The following is a 22,174-nucleotide window of genomic DNA, read 5'->3' as shown; positions in this document are numbered from 1 at the left end:
CCGGGGAAAAAAATGTATATTAACTTTTTTTTTTGGTGATGTTATGAGAAGAAAGAAGTGTTTTCTACCCAAGTGGCACAAGAGGGAGAAAAGGCCTTTGTGAAGCAAACTTTTTGTCTCAGACTGCCCCTAGCATCTCCTCTTTGCCTGTGCTCCAGCCATCATCACAAGCTCTTTGGATGTTTCTCTACAGGAATGATTCCTCTCTGCTGATTCTAGGGCTACATCCTCAGAGCGCAGGGAAGGAGCATTTCTCAAAGCATTTGTACTGGTGAAAACCAAACAAAACACCTCTCTCAAAGCCAGAGGAGGAAAGCTTGAGGCTGCCTCTGCTTTCCTGCCTCAGTGCCAAGCTAAATGATAAATAATTATTCTTAAAATACAGTTTGCAAAGCAGTCCCATTCCCTCAAAAACGACCCCATGCTGCTCTTCACACCTGCAGGGCTGAGGGGCTACCTAGGCAATTCCAATAAAGCACACAAAGGCACCTAAATTCAAATAAAGCACTGAAAAAGCTTGATATTTTACTATAAGTCCTCTCTTATTCAGAATAAAGCTTATTACATAAACCTAAAACACACGTATTAGAATATACAAAGTAAGCACTGTCTCTTTGCAGTGTTGGCAGGAGCTCTAGCACATATTGCTTAGATGGAACAAGATACACTTCCGCTATAATCAGTAAGTTGCAGTGTGCACCGATAAAAGTACTTGCTTCGAAGTCCAATATATAGGGTTTTTTTTCAAACATTTGGAAAGGAAAATGCAGGCATAAGAATATAGTTCTTACAGAAAGGTCATGACAAGGCAAATCAAAAAGTTAAAAGAAGCCAATACCTCATCTGAGAGGCCAAATACTGCTCCAAAATGTGGTTCATGGATTTAACGCCTCCCTTCATCTTGGATATAGAATCAATATGTCTAAAATTACATAAAAAACTATCTGTAGCTAAGTCTCATTATTGTGTGTGTTTTTTTAATCAAAAAATCAGAATTACTGTGGCAACAGGCTATGAGACAAGCTCCTGCTATAAAAATTGAAAAATCAGTTTAAAATATAGTTGTTCCTGCATTAATACCCATAGAGACCTCAAATCAAACCCTTTGTCAACACTTGGTATGTTGTTACTCTACTAAATATTAGCATTTAAACATAGCTTCATGTTTCTCAGGAAAACAGTATTTTCTGTTTCTTGAGATCATAATTTAACAAAAAGAAAAAACATTTTCATTTCAGAAGTACTGTGCTGTAAAAATCCTCTGATTACAAGAACTTCCTCTGAAATAGAGCAAGACTTTCCTCATCATCCTGAGGAGTAGGGAAGCTCCCACAAATGTCCAGAGGAACTCGAAGCACAAGGGGGAAAGCTGGCACTATCCATGTAAAACTAAAATACATGAATCCATGGCTGAACTGTTAACAGCATTTCTAAAGCACGCTGCAAACAGAATGGAATATATTTTCCCCTGGCTTTAAGAATTACTAGCTCTTTCAATAATGAAACATGAAGAAGCAGCTTTTCAGGCATGGAAGATACAAATCCTGCACTGCATCCTCAAGAAGGAATTCACCAAATGCTCTCTTCAGCTAAGCAGGTTCATATATGAAGCCGGCATTGTCTCTATATTCAAGAATTTGTAACCTAAGGCATTTTCCACATACAATTTTGGTACTAAGAAAAATAAAATTAGCTGAAAGAATAGTACGGTTAAATAGATGCAATTCTTCAGAAAAGACAAAGTTAATAGTGTACTCAGATGTTCACACTTCTCTCTGCATACAAGGACCAGCAGAAGGAGGTCCAGATTTAGCCAAACAGGTTTTCAACTCACTTAAAGCAGCAGAAATTAACAGTCAGTCAAGTCTATAAGGCACAAGTCAACAAAAAGGCAATAAAAACACAGTGAAGTCTCAACAAGATAAGGAATACACTAAGCTTAAGATGAGGTTATATTCAAAATGGGGACAAACACTTAAAAACAAGGCACCCATTTCAAAACTTTCTAATTTTCCCTCCATTTCTTTCTTCCTCTTTAGAGTTTAACTTGATAATGGAAAAGTTGAGCCTTGAGCCAACATTTAAGAGGAGCAGATGGGAAGGGCTTGAAGAAACCATTAGGTGGGATCTTTAATGCATAAGGCCCACTGGGTTGTCCCAAGCTGGGAGCATCCACAAACAGCCAGCACCATCTCCTGCCTCTGGTGATGGAGCTCTAAGGAGGTTGCTGGCAAAAAAGAAATCAGAGTTGGCACTGCCAAGCAAAAAGGGGGTTGCAGGACACTGAATCACACACAGTGAGGCAACATTGCCTGATTAGGTTGCCTTTGCACAAAGCAGCAACTCCTGCTGTTCTCCATAGGGATAACAGGGGAAACAGGGGTTGCAGAAACTCAGCTGGAGCTGGGAGCAGATGCCCAGGACATGGAGAAGACACTGCCGCAATTAAGTGAAAATGGATGGAAAAGGGAAGACGACAGCAATTTTTCAGCTGTCTTTGGCTGCAAAAGTCTTAGTCCTGAAAACATATTTGACTCTTGTTGGGAAAACAAAATCTTTAAAGTAGATAAATATGCAAAGAATTATATACACATATATCTTAAGCAATTGAAATCTGTATTTTATAAAATGCAAACACAAGAACAGTATTTTGAAACAAATGATTTAGACGCTTCACTACTATCGTATTTTCCCTATTCAATCTTTAAATAAATGGCAATCGCCTTCTTGGCTTCCACCACTGCTGTTTTCTCTGACTTTAGCGTCCTTGATAAATTCTCCCAGACTTGGAAACTGCTTTCTAGGTCTTATCAGAAGAGAAAGCTGTCTGGGAAAGTTACCGCCACAGCCCTTCCTTGTGCACAGTGTGTTCACAAGTGGCTCGAACACATTATCTACTGAGGCACCCGTAAGGTCACTTCTTCAACTGAGCTGCTTGAGCATTAAAAACAAACAAAAAGGGTTTTTTTCTTTTTTTCATTCCAACTTACACCATTTCTTAAAGCATTCCTGAAAACATTTTCTTTCTCAGCAAGCTGTGTGTCCCGTTTGCTACTGTGTCGGCCCAACCCACCACGGTTCTTCAAGGGGCTTTACTGCACTTTGTTGCATGTTTTAAATGCAGGATAAAACTAAAAGAGATTTGGGAGCTTGTATTGGGACAGAACAGATATAGCTGGGTGATAAAAGGCAGGTGGTGAAGTTTATTCTTTCCTTAGCAGAATGAAGCTAAACAGCCACCTATCTGGCACACTTAAAACAAGCAAGAAAACTACAAAAAAGGATTTAAACATATCTGAAAACATATGAAAACCCACTCTTGCTAGAAGTTAAGCAGTCATAGCATTCAGTGTGCTAGTCACCTGGAGCACCTATTTTTTCCTTGCAACATTTTAATTCAGAAAGTGGTTCTCAGAAAATCCATGATTCTTCCTCTCAGTTGCTCCACAGAGTAGAGCAAGATGAGCACTAAGATGACAGCAGTCACCTGCGCTGCCCTTGCGGGCTAAAGCACATCTGGTACCATGAAGTTAACAGCTTTTGGTTCTCAGTTGTTCTACAGTAACACGATGTGCAAGATTTCAAAGACCTCATATATATGTATATATTTAACATTAAACGCAGGCAAAATCAAGACTTGGAAAGAAAGTCAAAGATTCCACTTCTGTCTAGACAACAGATACCTATAGCAGACAGGTCAAGTGTCTGAGGAAATAAATTGCCAGGCCTTCAAAATGAGGGAATCAAAAGAAAGAAAAAAGGGAGAAAGCAGGAAGAAAACCACACGGGGCAGAGCAACTTGTGAAGCACGTACGGACACCAAAAACCCTATGTTAGTGTATTTGAAACTCTCAGGAAGCAAGGGCTGACAAACAAAACTGAATTACATGCACAGTGTGGCATAGATTAATAAAATATGTCCACACAAGCTTTATTAAGACGATTGCAAATTGAGTGAAGCCAAATGGACATCTCAACTGGTAAACAGAGTAATGAGAAACACTGTCAAACCCAGTTAAAACAGATTTGCAAACAATAGATTTCCTAACTAATGAGAAACAGGAACATAGCTAAAAAATTAGAGACCCTCAAGATAAGAAAAGGTCCAAAACGTTCTCCACAAAGAGAGATGAAGGATTGAAAGGAAACCAAAGGACTTCACTATTAAGATAAAACTTGTTGCATTATTAATCTCTACATGAATATTGTAAGGAAAAGAAAACACATTTTCCTAACGAAGGAAAAATGTCATTAGTGTAAACCACATCATAAACACATATAATGTCATAGGATCTTCCAAGAAGACCAAAAAGAAAAGCAAATTTAGTGGCAAGTAGAGGAAATAACATAACATACAGCTTGTTTTTATTTAAATTATTTTTCTATTAGCCCGTGAGCACATACTTGTATCTACGTTGCAAAGAGTGTTCAGAACATTTAAATAGAAACTTGACTCTTTTAAAATGCAACAGCATCACTCCCCAGAGACGCCCCAAATGCTAACAAAACACATAAATATACAAAACACTATAAACACTATAAATATACAAAAAAAAGGAAAAAAAGAAAATTAACTGGAACACCTTTCAATTGAAAATGAAAATGCTTCACAAGAATTTATAAATTTCTCCACTTAATGCTGACTTTCCACCACATAGACCAGCAAAATCAGCAACTTATATTTTTTGTGTGTTTTCTTCATCAGCACAGTGACAAATTGAATAGTTTTCAGAACAGTGAGAAACCCTTGGAGAGCTCCATAGCCTGGACACAGCCAGCACACACAGGATTCCTTCAGCTCAAAACCTGTTACATAAAACTTAGAGCTGCCCCACGGCGCCGCTTCACAGTCAGGAACAGAGAACTACAGGTTAGCTACATTTTTTTTGGAAAAAATAAATAAATAAATAAAGGCAAAAACCTCCCTGGATATCCCCCGTGTGACCGTGGGCAACATCTCATCTAGCTCTCACGGTTCTCTCAATAAGAGAAGTCAAAGAGAACAACCAGAACAGCCGCTTTCTCTGTCAGCTACCGCTGTCCTACAGGGAGGGAAACTTCCCAACAGTTTCAGCAAAGTCTGCAGACAACAGATGCAAACTGGAATTTCTTCCATCTCTCTGCATTGCAGCCTAAAAGCTTATCTGCAGAATTTGAAAACATGAGCAGAGAAACTACACAGTGGCACATAAAAAGACAAGACCAAAATCAAACTGCCACACAAGAGAGACAGAGAAGTGGAATTCTTAAGAATTCTTATTTAAATGTTTGCATTACGAACACCTACATAGAAACTTGACATTAAGCTAAGGCACCATCAATATAGATACCTTACAGAGAGAAACAGAATTGAAAATATGGAAACAGAACAAAATTCAGTAGAACGAAATACAAAGCTCAACACTGTTATCAAGAACTTCTGTTTTAAGTTAGAATATTAAATTGAAAATAACTACAGATGGGAAGGGACTGCATTTATCTGCTAATCACAAAGTGACTACAAACCACCATCGTAATCGGCAAAAACAAACTAATAAAGAAGTCTGAAAAACTTCCAGTAGTGGGATTAAAAAAGCCCATTCTGAATGTTCTTTCAACAACTATATATACATATAAATACGCACACATATCTACATATATATCTCTAGCGTATGCACAAACATATTTTTAACATCTTCTACCTCACTGAGAACTTAAGCTGTCTCGTTTGTTCATTCTGAATAGTAAATTGCTTTGAAAGGAGATGTACAGAAACCAAATTATCCAAACCAAAGCAGTTATTCAAGTATACGTACAAGCAGAAGGTGCAAGGAAAGCTGGATCGGAAGCAGAATTGGAGATTATTTTCAGCAGCTTTGTACTCTACACTATGGAGTACATTTGCTGATACCTTCAGCATCATTTTTTTAATCTTAATATAATGCATGAAAATTTCCAAGAACCAAATAAAAATAAACATAAGCATGCTCTTCGAAAAAAAAAGAAAATTACACACATCTTTCAATAGAAAAACTGATTAATGCAGAAGAAACTAAAATAATCTACTAGATGAGAAAAAAATAAAACTAAAAATTAAGCAAAATATGTTAAGTATGTATTTTCAACATTCCAAAACACCAAAAAGAGTGCATCTTTTTCAAAGGTCTCCACTTTTTCCAATAGTTTATCATTTGAAATTGAAAGACCAAATGCAAACATCTTTATTTCTATCAATATTTAAAATAACAATCTAGGCTTTACAGCGACCATCATTTTTCCTATACCAAATTACAGCTAAAACTACATGAAATAAAGATTTTATGACTACATTTGAGTCATGCAACTTAAGAATATAAACTGATGAAACAACAAGTAATTTCTGTGTTCTGCAGTGCAGTTGCTATTTTGAACTCCACCTGCCTTTTGCCTGTACTTCCCCTTGGTCAGTTGGGTGCTTTCCACACTCCAGTCACCTCAAAATCGCCACTAAGTCTACAGTAATAATATATTCCATACAACTCCAGGAGCCTCATTAATACCTTGTAACAGGAGATTTTAGCATGAAGACTTGTCCGCTGCAAGTTTAGTGTGTGGCACTGAGTGAACATGAGCTCAGTGAACTGCATGAGGGCATTTGTAGTCTCGCCCTCCTATTTCATTGATTTACTGTCTGCTCTTCTCCCTCCTCTCCACCCTCCACCACATTTTCCTGCTCACTTGAGTGTTCGTGGCATTTTACTCACTTCTGTGCTCCCTGAGACAACAGCTTTGTCCACGTTCACTGATAGCTGCTCTTCAGTCTGGCAGACTCCCCAAGACCACTCCGCACAGCGGTGATGAGCCCAGCAGTGACCTAAGGCATCGAGAGAGAAAGAGCTTCCGTTTCACAGCTGTATCAAACGCTACCTGGAAGCAGGGAACTTGGCTTTCATAGCAAACGCTCTCCAGTTAAAATAAATAGTCCTGTTACTTCAGAAAGTTCTGTTAAAAGACAACTTTCTAATTCAGTTCTGGGAAAAACACTGAAAATGTAAATGAAGAATATTTCTTCTCTCATCTGAAGGAATCCTGTGACCGCTTTTTATTAGATTCAGGATGACGGTTTTTTACTGGCTGCTGGAATTAGGTACTGGAGTCAGTCAAATTATTCAGCAACAAGGTAAAAAATCTCTCTAAAATCTCCAAATAGTAATGATGATTTGAAATAACTTAGATTGATTAGTCCCACCGCTACACTATAGTGTAACTATTTAAAATAATCCATCAAAAAATAAAGCTTTTATTTAGGTTTTGAAATCAGCCTCCACAATCATAACATAGAATAACACAATCGCAACAAAGAATAACATTTTTATTCCAGCAAAAGTTTAACTTCAAATAAATCCCTATTTCTGAGGCAAAATATGAGTGGACTCCTGGCACCAAAGCACTCAAACATAATGTTTTCTGAAACAGTAATTCATAACTAGATGTGAAGAAAAGCTCTTGATTAAAACAAAAGAGTAAAAGGCAACTAAACAGTTTTCTGGCTGCTAATCCACAGGCAACAGAAAATATAAGGAAACTACACGTTTACCATTTTGTCAGTACCTCATCTTGTAAATCTTTCCTTGCAGTATTTTAGCTAGCCCTGCATTAGCAGCAGACTAGGTAAGGGTAAAACACTAGGCCTATAGGAACTAAATCTATACCATTTCTTATCTCTCCCTCTCCTCAAAATACAGTCATGAAACTGAGCTGAAGATACTACTTCTGAACAGTTTCGTGGTAGATGACAAGTATTTCCCTACGTAAAGCTGAGGTATCAGTCACAAAGATTCTGCCTAGTACTTGAGGAGGAGACTCTCCAGAAACACCAAAAAACACTGGCAGAAATGAAGAAAATAAAATCAAACACTTGATGAACACCACAGCACAGAAAACTAGGAGCTGAAAAACTTCACTTATTGCCACCACAGCTACTGCACTACCCACCAAGGGATACGAGTAAGAAAAAGAGGGTTAATAATATTGTCTTACCTGTTGGCTCAAATAAGGCTTGAACATCAATGTCGTCTGGTAAGCCAACCAAACTGAGTTCATCCCAGAATTTGACAACCTGATCGTCAGAAGCAGTTTGGGTGCTTACGCTTGTACATGATGATATACTCGATTGTGATCTGTAACAGGATGCAGAAAAACAGACTTAGAATTCTTATTCATTGGTGAACTAGTGAGAAAACTCTCAAGTGGTTCAAAAGTCAGAACAAATGAGTATCAATTTTTCCAAGCATGATTGAAAATGTCCATTGACATGAGCAAAGCTGCTCTTCCTCACACCCAACATATTTTCCAACGACAAAATTTTCAATTCAAGCTGCTACTCAATAGGGGAAAAAAACGTGCTTGCCACAATGTCCCTCCCCTGGCCTGTTCTTTTCCATTTCTTCAGGGCACGCAAGTTTATCATTTTTTTTAATGTTAAAAGTTGTGTTCAATATTAAAATTTGCCCACCCCCAGGAACAGAAAGCTAAGTGAGAGCAGGCAGTGTGTGTTACTCTGAGGAAGAGATGTGGGAAGAAGAGGCTGGAGGGCGCGAGCTGCAGCTTTTGTACAGCCCTCTCTGTAACCTTCAGAGCTGGTCCATGGTGAGCACTGAGTGTATCCTCCACGGAGAGGGCCTGCGCCAGCCAGACTAAGGGGTCTGGCTCAAACACAGCTAATGAGCATATGAGCAGGGGGTAAAAATAAAACCAGGAGTTTAAAAGCAGCTCGGAAAGAGGTATCTTTATTCCCATGTAATCTATGTATTAAAAAAAAAAAAGTGAACAGATTACAAAACTCAGTGATATAAAAATGCTACTACGTTGACATAAGAGAATCTAGTTTATAAGTTTATTAAAAAACACGGGCGAGAAGAAACAACAATCATTTGTCCCTCAAATTCCGGCATCACCGGAACAGTTAATAATAATCAGATTAGTTCATTCGCAAATGAAATTAATGACTCCTCCTCCTCATCTCCTGACAGCAAAAAATTTTCTTGAACAGCTACAGAGCTGCATCCAGATTCTGATACAAAATCTGGTCTGATCCGATGCTCCAGGGGTTCTCAGCGCTGCCGTTATGGTGCTGGGAACTTTAATTTTCTCCCTCATCGCTAACTCAGACGTGTGAGACAGCCCGAAACTACCTTTATCCCAACCGCTTTGCTCCTGCTTATAACCTCTAAAAAAAGGACGCTGAAACCGATATCGCCAGGCGATGATAAACACTACCCGGCTGCCAGCGAGCAAAGCCACGAGCTCCGGCCAGCCAGGGGATTCCACCCTGTGGCAACTCTGCCCTCCCGCAGACAGTGTGCGCTTCGCTGCGAGGATTACACTGGGAAGGGCGGGGTGAGGGAAAAAATGTGGGAAAAAAACAATCCCTCTCGCACATTTTTTACAATTTCCGGTTATGAAAGTCCCCGGGGACGCGGCCTTTCATTTCACACCGCGAACGCCCTCCCGCTGGCTCAAACGGGCGCGTTGGGGCGCTCGGTCTGCGGCGGCGCCGCACGCGCCGCGAGGCCCCCGCGCCCCTCAGGGCGCCCCGTCACGGCGTGGGGGTGGGGCAGCGGCGCGCCCCGCCCCCCGCCGCGAGGGAGCCAATGGGCGCGCTCCAGCGCCGCGTGACGTCAGCGCCCGCCGCGGCCCTCCCTGGCGGGGGCGAAGCGCCGCGCGGGCCGCTCCGCCCGGGCGCGCAGGGAGGCCCCGCGCGCGTGTCCGCCCGGCGCGGCCTCCACGAAGCGGCTCCGGGTGTCCCTGCCCTCCTCCGGCCGTCCCGACCTCCGGCACAAGGAGCCCCGCGCCAGCCGGGAGGCGCCCTCAGCCCCCGGCGACAGCGAGCGTGTCCAGCCGCAGCCCTCGGCTGGTACGGGCCGCCTTCAGCTTGTCGCAAGCTCACACACAGAGCTGTGCCTTATGCCGAATACATCTCTGTTCTTTGTCCTTTTAAAGAGTAAAGGGTCTCACTTCAGGGGAGAAACCAATCCATAAAGTAGAGGGCAATTTCTATATGTCTTGCATTAAATATATATACACGTGTGTGTGTGTGTGTGTGTGTGTGGACAAAACGACACGCTCACAGTTGCATGTTATGTGCCTGTCACCATACAGCACTTCCAAACATGCTCCCCAAGCTTCACAAAACACCAAGTTTCATCCGTGGTGGCGCTGACTTACTTCTTGTGTCCCCGTTGCCTGCGTGGCGCTGAGTTTTGCCTTGGAGTCCTCTCACAAGCTCCATCGGTGCTGTTGCTGCCTTCGCTCTTGCTTAAAGGCTGATTTTTCCATGGGATGACGTACCCAGGAGTGGGACTGAACTGTTTTAAGTCTCCTTGCCCTAGTGAGCTCCGGTCACCACAGTAACAAAAGGCGCAGAGTTGTTCACTGTGAAAGGGAAGATCATTACTTCGGTTTTTTTTTTTTTTTTTTTTTTTTGAAGAAACAGCAAAGGAGATCCTATCAAAGATCGACTTTCATGGCTATTCAAGCATTTTTAACAATGAAAACTCCCAAGTAATATACTCTTGCAAGCTGATTTCCAGTTACATAACAGAACTTTCACTATATTCACACAGGGCATATGATACACACAAACTCAAATATCCCCTTTACTCTAGCATTTAAAAAACAATACCTAAAACTTTGACAAAAAGATTTTTCTTTGTTTACAGAGCTGGGACTGTGAAGACATCCTTGTACCATTTGCAATTATGTTTTCACATTCGTAGCATAACAACAGCTCTGAAATGACAGCTCTGACAGCACTCCTTGTGTCGCATCATATGGAAGCCACTGAAAAATATTTCTATAATAAACATATCTACAGAGTTAAAATGCGAACTTCTGCAACTAATGCCATTCCCATTAAAACAGCTTAAAGGGAAAGCCATTTAACACATTTGCATGCTTAAATGGGCAATTTTGTTTTCTTCCTATGTATGCCCCCTAAGGCCCCTAAAAGATGCCTCAGGGAATGTGGCACCTGGGAAGATGCCTGGTTTTGAGTGGCTCCCATTTAAATAGATTTAAGTGCATCTCCAAAATGGTGTATTTGGGTTTGGGGCACTCTGTGTTGGGCAGGAGAGGGAGGAGGAAAGAGGAAATCTTAAGGCTGAATTCCCATAAAATAACTCATTAGATCTTGGAAATAATATAGAGTATCTGTGCTTTGCAGGCAAGTGACGTAAAAGCAGTAACAGAAAATGACAAAATTAAGAAAAGGGAAGTTTCTGTCTCTGAACAGAAGACGGTGAGAACCCAGCAGGGCCCTCTCCCTAGTGCTCAGACTACTGCCCACCAAGCTCCTGCTAAGAAACATCCCTCTTTGCACGTGTGGCCTTGGCCACATGTCCCTACACGATCCCACGTGAACCCAGGGCCAGCATTAGGAACCACAGGGACAGGCCGGTGGATGAGAAGTATCCAACACTTTGCAGATTTTTTTTTTTTTAACGAGGTAGCCAAAGATGGAAAGATGCAAAGAAAACAACAACAAAGATATTGCAAGAAAAGGGGAAATTGAGTAGTTGGAGCTGCTCTGCACAACTTTCTGTTTTCTAACTTACTTTTAACATGATAAAACAATAAATAAATGACTATTTGTATTTCTGTAAGCACACCCAGTAAGGCCTTACAGGCAGGGTTTGTGTGGATGGTGCAGCAAAGCACTTCACCCTAGCTGAGGCCAGAGAGATTTCGGAGGAGACTTTAAGAGATTTAAACTGGCAGCATGATGCTATCTAAATTTCAGCAGATACAAACACAAGATAATCCACAGTGGGATAAATAATTATGCATATATCCTGTTGGGACAGACTGACAAACCTCAGCGAAAGACTTGAGGATACTTATGACTAAGTAAACAGACCTCTTTCCTTAAAGCACAGAAATAGCAAACATGCGATTGGCAATGTTAACATTTCTGGAAGAGAAGCAAATAAATAAAACTCTGAAGAAGTGATTAAGCTAACGTTGAAGGCGAGGGCAATGCAGAGCTTTCCATGACAGCTCCTGGCAGCCACTGGGCGCAGGGACCTTGTGCGTCCCAGTGTCTCGGCCTCTCCTCGGCACGGGGCGGACGCCGGGGACGTTTCTGCATGGGCAAAGTTATGTCTGCATGGGCAGAAGGTGGAATTTTTAATTCATATTATCTGGGGATAGCAGGAAGGACTTCAAAACTCTGCGTTGGTATGTCAGCATTGCTGGTGGAAGGTCTCCGTGTGCGACACGAGCGCAGCCCGCATGCAAGGGAGGCAAAGACATGGAGACCCTGGCACCTCTAAGATCGAGCCCATGATCGGTTATCACAATTAGCGTATTTTCAGAACAGGCTAATTTAAAACACGGCAGAAGGACAAGGTGACGTCTTATTTTTTCTACAAGTTCCTGAGAAAAAAAAGAAGAATAAGCTTACCAATACTTTTTTAAAGTATATTTACGCTGCTCTGGATCAAAATACAAATTCATTGTTTGTAACTTCACCTTAATTCCTAAGCTTTTCTAGAACAAATTCCATTTTTTATAACCTTTTAAAACCCATAGCTGGCTCAATACCCATAGGTGCTCATGGACAGCACTTCATCCCAACTGGTTTCATCCATTTGAGGCACACACAAGCACACACACAAGAAAAGTGCTCAAAATCCAATAGACAGACAACTGGATTAAGGAGACACAGACAAAAGGCCCTATTGCCTTTTATTACAGCTGATGTCTACTGCCACCAGGCCATTACAGGAGACGCAGACTTCCTCGCAAGGTGTGTCCTGGCAACAAACATGGAGATTTCAGCCCTCTACCAGAGCTGTTTTGTCCATAAATTCTTATTTCATTAAACTGTCTGAATCAACTTAATGTTCTGTTCCACAAGGACTTCTCAACAAGCATCTAACATGCTCCAATCCTCCCCAATCCACATCCCAACAAAAGCAAAGCCAATGCCCCAGAGTCAGTTAAGCCTGGAGGAAGGGAGAACAGTCACCATTTCCTCTGCTCACCCCATGACATACAGTCATTAGGACTCATCCTAAGACACAGACTTTCCTGTTCAAAGGATTTCATTTCAATACGCTAAGGATTGGGCAACTGCTTGCACAATATTAAATCACAACCAGAAAATACGGTCTAGCTTGCCTGTAAATACTCATGGAGGGGATCAAGGTAAAATCGTCAAACTTCCGTTAACAGGCACAGAGACCAGGATTACCTGGACTTCAAGACCATCAAGGATCCCTGTAGTGAAACTTGCTGAAGTTTGCACAAAGTTCCTCCTGGATCCTCCTAAGCTGTCAAACAGCACCGGGGTATCCAGTGTCAGCCAAGACTTCTTGACAGCAGGCAGATGTGCAGACTGATTAATAAACACGATTTGTTGATGTGCTGGTCCGTACCTCTCCAGGCTGTGTTCATGCCCCGGCACAAACCCTCAGCGAGGCCCTGAATCCGCGTGACCCTCAGCGCTACTAGACATTCACCCACATTTTCCTTCCTAATATTCATATAGGGTGGGACTGAGGGCAATGCAATGATTTGGGGAATCTGACTATTACCTGTAATTCTGTGTATGAAGCCAGAGGAATTAATTTCCTTTCCTCCTCCTCCTAGGTGTAACTTCACCATTATCCCTTCACTGACACCCAGACCTTTACGATTCCCTGACTATCTCCAAGATCCCCAGAAGCAAGGGACCTATGTTCTGCACAGCTGTCAGTAAGATGCTTTAAGGCATACAAGGCTTTTTGTACTGAATGGTGAAGGGATGGGGAATTAAAGAAAATCCAAGTCTCCTGCTTCCCAGAGAAATTTTCAAGGTCATATTCTTTCAGCAAACATGCACAGATGAACCCAACCATCCTATAAACGGAACCTGGTAACAGCACAATAAACATGAACTCATGAACTCAACTCAATAGATGCTCTCCTATCTCTTTGCAAAAGCCTCCCAGCCTACTACAGAACACCAATTATCAAAATAATTCTGTTGTGCAGTCGTCTTTTCAAACAATCCAATTATTAAAAGCAGAGGTTGTTGCCACTTAAACAGGAAAAGGCAATGTAGTAGATCTGAGGAAACAGAGGGCATGGCAATTCTAACATGTCTAACATACTAAATCATGGGTGATCATTATTGCCACAATAATGACTGCCCTGAAGATGCACAGTTTTGGAAAGCATAAAAAAATGTATTTCATTCAACTTCTGGGTTGAAATGTTCATTGTGCCCTACTTAGCTTTCATATCACCATCTGTAGGAAAAAGAGGTGAACAGGATGTCATCTGATGTTTGCTATGAGTTTGTCTTTTAAGGAATTATGCAATAACTTTCTCAGCATCTGAAAATGCCTTCTTGATGCCTTTCACACACATTTTAGCATTTTTGAAAGGTGAAATTGTGAAGCGTAAACTCTTAGCTTGCGTAGGCTAAGCTGTTGCATAAATTTAAAATATGTTTTTATATTTGTTTTTCATCATTAAAAATACTTTAACACAATGAAATGGAACATTTGGGAGCAGAACAGAATTTCAGGGCATCATTTACACTGATTAATGAGGTAGACTGAAGAAAACTGGCCTTGAGAATCCATATCCCATTTAACACTGTTAGTAGTTTTAACCTATGTTAAGAGGCTAACTGAAACACTACAGGGGATCTACTATTTCCTTAGCTATGCCGAATTGTACAAAGTATTTTGCCTTCACTGTCATTTTATGCTGCGTTATTTAAAGAGGTAATTATTCTCTTTAGTGAAGATGCAACATTGTATCATTTACATAAATCCAAAGGGAGAGCTTAAAAAACGCAAACTGCATCTTAAAGGAAAAACTTCAGGTTGAAACAAGGCCAGAAGTCCACATCACTATTATGCATCTAGATCATTACACATAGACCGTGCATCCAATGCATGTGAGCTACTCACAGAGATAAAGTTCTTATAAGGCTTAAGAACAGAAAACTGCCTTTCTGTCTTCATCCAAAGACTCCAGAGCTCCCGTGAACATTTAGGGACTTATAACAAAGAGCCTTGGAGGAAAACTACCAAAGCAAACTTTGGAGAAACCCCACTACAATCTGTTAGAGTTTAAGAGGTACAGCATCACCAAGCCAATACACTGCCCTCCGGTTTAACCATACTAAAGGCAGAGAAGTACAAAATAAATGAAGACAGTCCAAAGAAAGAGAGGCAGATGTTCTCAAATGTAAGCTGTATTTAAACACGTTTTAAATGCAGAGTGCTCTCCTTCCAAAAGGAAACAATTACAGCTTAAACTTTTAAAAGCAGTTTGACATTCTACTATTACACAGCTGGTTTTAAAATGAGTATTTAGATTGCAGAGCACAATTCCTTTAAAAAAAGGGGAGGAGGGGAAGGGACTCATATGGACTTTAGATGAAGCATTTTCAAACTCTTTTTCAGTTTCAGAATGCACAAAGCAATTAAGCCACATTAGATATTAATTGCTTCCCAAGTTTTTCAGATCAGCACAGTTGGAAGTTTTCAGCTATACAACAATCTAACGACACTCCTCCCATTTGAGAGAAAGCAACCCCCCTAAATGTATCACCACCAACAAAACATTTTACTGACATTTTAAGATTTAAAAAAATAAGAAAACATGCTTTTATTCACAGGCAATATATGTCAGCTTGAACCTAAACATATGCATAAAACTCAGCTGAGATATCTTAACGTACCCTAAATACAGAAGGAGTTATTAGAAAGACAATGCTAAGTAAAGTGAATTTAAAGGTCTACTTCATGAGCATCTAGAAATCGTTCTTTAATGTCCAGCTGAACTCATTCTTACTCTGCAACAACACCAAAAACCACACAGAAGATGACAACGTGAACAGACCTCACACAGTTTGGTGACATTTAACCTGTGAGTGACAACCCAGACAAGGAAAGTCCTGTGTTTTTATCTTAAGTGTGCCCTCAGGCCCCTCGAGTACAGACTGTTCGAGCCAAACCGGCAAAGGAAATGTGACACAGAGCAATGCAGAAGCCTTCACAGAGGCAACAGCGTTCAGGAGATTCATCTCAGGCAACTTTAAGAACACTAAGCTGCGTCTTATAGCCAGAAAATTCCTGAAATTTAACGCATACTGTGCTGCTTTGAACAGAGGTGTTGTTCATAAAATTCATCAAAATTGTTTAGTTACATGTTGAATGGAAAAGCACGCTCTGCTGCACTATTCCAATTTTACGTGATCTTTTCTTTGAGAATGTATTTAGAAAACAGACGTGATGTGCAACAGAGGAGGTTCTTCTGTCACACCTCGACTGCGTCAGATCAAAGGTCTAACCAGCCCAGAGTCAGGGTTAGAACCAGGATAAGCAGATACACAGGTAGCATTTGAGACAAGGGCAAACATACATGATACTTCCCACGCCTCCAAGGATTTTCAGTTCAGGGCCTTCCTAAACCAGGCATGATTTCTATAGTTACGTTTAGTAATTCCCCACTTCTCTTCCAATCCGTTCTTCACAAAAACTTCCAGCAAGCCACAAGACCCCCTGGCAATGTTTCCATTACACAAATACCGGCTGCGTGAAGAGCCACCTCCTCCTGTTCCAAGCCCGGGCCCTACAAGTTTCACTGAACACCTTCAGTTTCTTGCATCAAAAGAAGCTGAACAACTGATAAGGAGCCACCGTCCTCATGGCACTGCTGGGGCCGCCTCCTCCCACGTCTGTTCTGCAGTTCTGTGTCTCTGACTGACTCAACTGGCCTCCACCCAAACACCATTCCCTATCTCCGACCACTCCTTCAGCTTCTCTGTGAATCTTTTCAAGTTTTGCTACATCTATTTTTGAAATTACAGAAACATTTTTCAGCAACCCTACAAAAATCAGCAGAAATTTGTTTTTTGAAATGTTTCTAATCTTACCAAGTAGATCATCTGTGCTCAGGCAAGGCTTTGACACAGCAAAGCTACAAGCTCAAAACCCGCCTTTTGGCCAAGCACGCTCCATTTTCTCTCTGTTTCCAGATGAAAGCAGACTCCCCTCGCAGCATCCTCACACTGTGAAGGAAGAGGCTTTAGCCAAAGGTTAGAGACTTGTTGGAATCATCTCTGCAACTACAGTTAATGGCTCTGCTGCAAGTCCAGATTTTGTCTGGCAATGTATTTACATTGCCAATACTATTGGCAACATATTTAAATTGCCAATTCTGATATGAAGAGGAGAAAAATCTCAATTTTATGTAGAGCAGCCAAGCTGGTGGTGAGGAGAACATGGTCTAAAGAACCTCCAGCTGCCACATTTCAGAGGGAAGAACATCTGCTCAAAGAGCAAATGGCTCTGCCCTGGCGTGGGAGCAACCAGGCAGAAACCAGTGCAGAGAGGCAGCCTAAAGAGGATGGGAGAGAGAAACTGCCCAAAACCCCCCGAGAGAGGCTGTGGGGGCCGACGTGGGACTCTCCTAGGCAGGCGGGGAAGCCGCTCGCATGAGGCAAGGGCTATTTCTAAACGCGGCGGCCGCTGCGGGGCCATCTTATGTAACCGTAACTCAAGTAGGGAAGGACCGGGCAACTGCCCTAAAAGGCTTCGACCTGGCTGATCGGTCAGGAGTGCCAAGTGTCATACGAGGGGTTTTTAAAATGGTTTTAAGATCTACAGAAAGCCGTGCACCACTTGGATGAACTCAAACCAGTGAGAATCCTCAGAGCTCAAAGAAACAGGATCTGTAAGGAAAGCAGGAACAAATTGCCAAGTTTTGTTCTAGAGTGCCCTGGGGAAACACACTAAGAGTCTCCTGCAAAGCTGGAGGAAGTTATCTATCCTCCTTGGAACAAGTATGAATGGGTTAAACTCTGGATGAAGGAAATTCAGATTAGACCTATTGAAAGCCATTCCAAGACTAGAAACAAGGAACCAATTGGAAAAGACTGTTTAGTGAAGATCTAGAATTTTTATTATTGAATTTTTCAGAAAAGTTTTATACAAACACTCGTCGCAAATGACATGTAGGGATCCACCCTTGGCACACGGAGTAAGCCAGTGACTTCCAAAGGTCCCTTCCTGCCCTCTGAAGCTGAGGCAGAAGTCCTTCAAGAATGATCAGTCATCCCATTTATCTCAAGACCCTTTCCCTAGTCAACATATGAGATGAACAGGATGGACAACCAGTAAATATTTAACTTTTACTCCTTTTTCAGTGTGTCTCTAATCTTTATCTACTGACAGTATCCAAATTGTGCTCTGAAAGCAGAATTAGTGATTCCACTCCAGCTTTGACTGGCCATTAATGTTAAGTAATTTAGCTTTGCAACACATGGAGTGATATCTCTCTGTAGACAAGAGAGGCCAGTCAGTTAGAGGAGAATATTCTAAGTGCTTGCACGGATCCAGGTCTAGAACCTAAGAGGCTAAAAGGAAAGCACGCAATGACCCAACAGCCTTGCTTCACGCCCCAGTCAGCTCCATTCTCCACAGCATGAAGTCTGGTAGAGACACATCCACACAAAACTATGAGTCATCATAATGCATGTGGACGAAAAAAAACAGTTTCATAAATAAACTTAATTCTGCTATTCTGCTCAATTCTGCTATTTCCTAGAACGTGTTTGATTTTGCAACTTTAGCAGTTTTTACACCTTCCTATATATTAAATCCAGCTCCCTCCTGCCTGAAGACCTAGGTTCTCTTGCCACCAGTGAAGTGTTATTCTGTCTAGATTATCTAATCTGCCACTCCACAATTTCTTTTTCTGCTGAGTGTTGCAAGCAATTTTGCAATGCTCTTCCTCTGAAGATTAAAAAAAAAAAAAAAGAAAAGATGAAGAATGAAGATAAAGTCCATGACTGCTATTTCACTGGACATCTTATTTCCTCTGTTCACACAGCCAGCAGATATTCACCACCCACCTCTCTTCCACGGAATAAAGCATCCCATCTCTCTACCTCCAGACTCCAAATTTGATCTTAGTAGCAGTAACCCCCAAATCAGAGGGAATGGTGCGACGGGACTGTAATGAAACCCATGCTTTTTCTTCAACTACAGAGGAAAGCAAGTAGGTGGGTTGCTCATTTTTCTGTAGTTTCATTGACAGTCTTAGAAGAGCAGATACTTAGGAGACCAGACTGCTAAAATAAATAAATAACTGCATGAAAATTCCAGCTTCTTCTTAAGATGCACACACACACACACACACACACACTCTCCCTTTACTCATTTCACCCTTTACCCTACCTCACCACTATGGCTCAGATGCCGTTTATTTTAGTGGGTTTGGCACACTGCTTTTTAGTAATGATCCTAAATCTGATCTTAAACCTTTCCCTCTTGACCTGCTTTGCAGTTAGTTCTCTGTTCTGTGCACCTCAAAGGTTCAAAAACTGACCATCTCCTCCATCACCTTCCTTGTAGATGTTCTTATTTCCCCTCAGCCTCAAAAGGGATCACCAGAAACCTCATACAAGTGAGAGCTTTGGCTCATTTCTGACCTATTGGAATCTGTCCTTCCCCACTGTGATGCTTAGGAACGTGTCAGAATTACTGTGTTTGAATAGAAAATTATTTGGTTCGCAAAAGATTTCATTTTATGTTCCACATGTCATGCTCCTCCTTAACACCTTTATCTTTACTACCAAAGATTGAAACCCTAAGGTGTCTTACACTCGCTGCTTACTGAAAAAGGGGATGCAAAAGTAACGCTACCCCATCTGCCTCAAACTCTGGGAGAGGCTTCGCTGCTTTTCTGTGCTCTAGGCAATTGCTGCACTGCCACTTCCAATACACTTCCATAATACTTCCATAATTCTTCTATGCCACACATAGCAATTTATTTCTCCATCTAGAAACATTTCCACTGGATTAAGTTACTTACACTATATCATAGCGTGTATGTATATCAGAAAATCTTATATGGTGTCTCCTAAGCTAGAGGCTTCAAGACTCCGCAGATTCACCCTTCACCCTGAACCTTGATACATTCCCTCCCACCACAACCCATCTAGTTTTTTATGTCATTATGAGGAGATCAAGCAGCTGTGTCAGCAACTAACATGATATCAATTCTGCACCCAAATCTCAACCCAAAACTACCTGGGATCTGAGAAAGCTCAGATTTCCAGTTATCTGATTCACATCGCTTAATACATTTCCTTCCAAAATACCAGAGACAGGGTCTGATTTCTATTATTTTAATTAGAAAAATAGCAGAATTTAACTTTTTAAATATTCTAATCAGCCAAATATTACCCTTCTAATATCCTTTCAAGCTTGACTGTTCAAAATCTACACTTTCTGTTAGCAAGATGACTAACATAAGTACAAACAAGGCCTGATGCAGTATCACACAGAGGTTTTCTTGGATGATGGTTGTCTAGCTCGTAAGAAACAAGTTTATGGCTAGGGAAAACACTGTAATCAACTACTCATGATAACAGTAATAAAGTAACCTTGAGAAACACAGAGAACACAGAGATGAAACAGGACTAAGAAAAGCTTTTGCAAATAATCCTAAACAGGATAAAAATAAAGAACCAAAACATTTGTTAAATTCAAACTGCTCCAAATAGCTTAGGAAAATTCCATTAAAAACAGTTTTTGTGTATTTAATTCCAAAGTATACAAATAAGATCTATTTTACTGAAATTCTCAATAAAAAGGAAAATGTTTTGGAAACCAACAAGCTTGTGAGAAAGTAAAATATGAAAATGATAAATGAAACAAGAGATGAAGTAAGTTTTTGTGTATGGGGAAGAGATGAAGAAGAAGCAAAATCACTAAGATTCTTCCCTCCAAACCTGCTGGAATATCACTATACCTGAAACTCTCAGAACTGCAATCTCCTGTACAGGGTGGAAAGTTATGTAAAGACTTAAACAGAGAAGTTCTGTCCTAGTTCTGTGGTACAGTTTCAACAGTGACCACCCACATATTCTGTTTTGGTTTTCCTCTTGTGTTACTTTCACTGCTTTTTGGGCAATTTATATTGACTAACAATTGAGAACAAAAATACAAACATTAATTTCTGTATTACGAATTCTGAAATAAAGAAAAAGATAGTATAGATGACTGGGGATTTTTTTCATTTTGTTCCTGAAAACATATAAATACAAACAGAAGCTTCAGAAATAGTTTCTTCAGCAAGATGACTGCAATGGGTATTTCCTTACCTTTCACTTATATGCTGTAATTTAAACAGTCAATATACGGCAAGCCTAGAGTTTTCCAGTGCCATCCTGAGGACAGCACTTTGGACACACGCTTTGCATCTCAATCTCCCTCTCGGCTAACTTGGCCACCAGCCTCCAACAGCCCAGGCTGCTGCTCGAGTCAAGACACCGTCCGTGGGACCCGCACCCACGGGCCAGCCCTGGCTCTGCTGCCGTCTCGTCGCTCACCCACCTGGTTTTAGCTTCGACACCAACAGAGGCAGTGGAGCTCGCAGACTCCTCAGATACTGAGCGCTGAAGAACTGGTGTTAGCTGCTTGGTGCCGTCCACTTCAGCCTGGGCATCCTCTTCTGCAGATTGCTCTTTGACTTCTGGGGAAAAAAAAATACAAAAAAGCCTATGAGCTGTATTTTGACCATGCCAAAACAGAGCTGTAAAATTTCTCTTGCAATATGAAGATATTTATATACAGATTAATCCAGGCAATTATTCTATCAGACATAACGAAATTAGATACTGAGGAAAATATCTCCCTTCACATTTAACTAAAGCATGAAACTGAATTCCTAGCAACTTACTTACATAACACAGCATCCTGACAGTGAACTGAAGATGTTTAATGAGAAATGGGGCACAGAGTGTTGTTAAATGACCGCTGTTTCATACAAGGTTGTATTTTTACATACGTTTTCAGCTTGTAGACTGCCAGAAGCAGCTCTCGCTCATCTGCCCTTTCATTCCAGAGCAACCACCAGGGTGACTACAATAATCTGGGTTATCATTAACCTCCTTTCGCCCAGATTAGTTTCAGTTTTGATCCAATTCCCAGCACTAGTTCATTGCTTCATGACATTAGGTCCACGCTGGCACAGGGCTGAGGAGGTGAAGGATGCAAGGAAATGGTTCATGCTAGCCTAAAATTCATGCCAAAGCATTGGAATATCAGCAGTTTTTGCAGTATCCTTTTAATTAGGCTAGTTGTTAGACAGAAATACATACATCTTATAATTGATACTGCTTCTTTGCCAAATTGCACTGTGC

The 22,174-nt window shown here is 41.1% G+C and overlaps 1 long non-coding RNA gene across 1 annotated transcript; it reads right to left on the bottom strand.

The window, feature by feature from the left end:
• Nucleotides 1-6,753: 6,753 nt before the first annotated feature.
• Nucleotides 6,754-21,501, bottom strand: LOC148590451 (uncharacterized). The gene is made up of 4 exons (XR_015914307.1): nucleotides 21,366-21,501; nucleotides 10,186-10,392; nucleotides 7,999-8,138; nucleotides 6,754-6,832 (listed from the first exon to the last, which is right to left on the bottom strand). It is a non-coding gene; the product is annotated as an uncharacterized LOC148590451 (long non-coding RNA).
• Between the last annotated feature and the right edge of the window lie 673 nt (nucleotides 21,502-22,174).

The sequence above is a fragment of the Tinamus guttatus genome, unplaced genomic scaffold, assembly GCF_059628265.1.
Source record: "Tinamus guttatus ecotype Peru unplaced genomic scaffold, ASM5962826v1 Tinamus_guttatus_pri_ptg001337l, whole genome shotgun sequence".
NCBI classification, from domain to species: domain Eukaryota; kingdom Metazoa; phylum Chordata; class Aves; order Tinamiformes; family Tinamidae; genus Tinamus; species Tinamus guttatus.
Note: the sequence above shows the minus strand (reverse complement) of the source record. Positions and strands in the feature narration are given on the sequence as shown.